Raw genomic sequence first — 1,226 nt, 5'->3', positions numbered from 1 at the left:
TTTTCTCTCCTTTGTTGGCTTGTTAACTGTAACTCTTTCTTTTGTTATTTTAGTCATTGCTTTAGGGTCTGGAGCATACATCTTTGACTCACCACAGTCTGCCTTCAAGTGGTGTCATACCTCGCCTTGTGGCCTTGATGCTATTCTTGCTGTGCTGTTTCCTTTTATGAAATGCTATAAACTCCACAATCCATTGTTACTACCTTTGTTTAAACCATCAAATCTTTGAGAGACAGAGACAGAGACAGAGAGAGAAAGAGAGCCAGATTTAAATAATAAGAAAATAACCAATACACTTACCCATTTCAGATGTTCTTCATTCCTTCGTGTAGACCCAGATTTTCATCTGATATCCCTTTCCTTTCAATGAGAGGACTCTTTTGATGTTTCTTGTAATGTGGGTCACCTGGGGGTGAATTCTTTCTGCATTTTTATGTCTCGAAATGCCCTTATTTCACTTACAGTTTTGAGAGAATTTTGTTTTTTCTGACATACACTTCTATGTTAACTGCGTGCCTCCCGCCCCCATACACACACCTCAGTACTTTGAAGATGTTGCTCTGCTGTCCTGTAAACTGCATTGCTTCTGGTAGAGTCCTCCAAGAGCGGAGAGAAATCTGATGCAATACTCATCTTTGTTCCTGTGTGTACAATGTCTTTTCCTTCTGGCTGGATTTGAGCAATTTGATTGTGATCGTTCCTGGCTTTGTGATCCCTGATCACTTCTTCTGCAATGCCTAATCTCCTGTTAATCCCATCCAGTGAGTTTATCATCTCTAATATTGTGTTTTTCATCTCTAAAGTTTGATTTGGGCCATTTTTTACACGTTCCATGTATCTATGTAACTCTTTAGACCTATGGAATACGATCAGAGTAACTGTTTTAAAGACCCCCCTGCTAGTTCTCACATTGCGTCAGCTCTGGTTTATCTTCAATTGTTTGATTACGCTCCTCACTATGGGTCATGCATGGCCTCCCGCCCCTTTGCACGCCTGTTGTTCTTTGACAGGATGCTGGGCATTGTACACTTTGCCTTCTTGTCTACTGGCTATTTTGGTATCTCTATAAAACTTGAGACAACAAGGTTTTTTTCTGGGACAATAAGTTAAGTGACTTGGGATCAGTTTTATTCCTTTTGGTTCTTGCTTTTATGGTTTCTTTAGGGAGGTCAGTCTAGGGTTGATTATTCCCACTACTAAGGCAAGACCTTTCTAAGGATTATACC

The sequence above is a fragment of the Propithecus coquereli genome, unplaced genomic scaffold (genome assembly GCF_000956105.1).
Source record: "Propithecus coquereli isolate 6110/MARCELLA unplaced genomic scaffold, Pcoq_1.0 Scaffold59, whole genome shotgun sequence".
Taxonomy (NCBI): domain Eukaryota; kingdom Metazoa; phylum Chordata; class Mammalia; order Primates; family Indriidae; genus Propithecus; species Propithecus coquereli.
The sequence above is the reverse complement of the archived record's forward strand: the minus strand, read 5'-3'. Positions refer to the sequence as shown.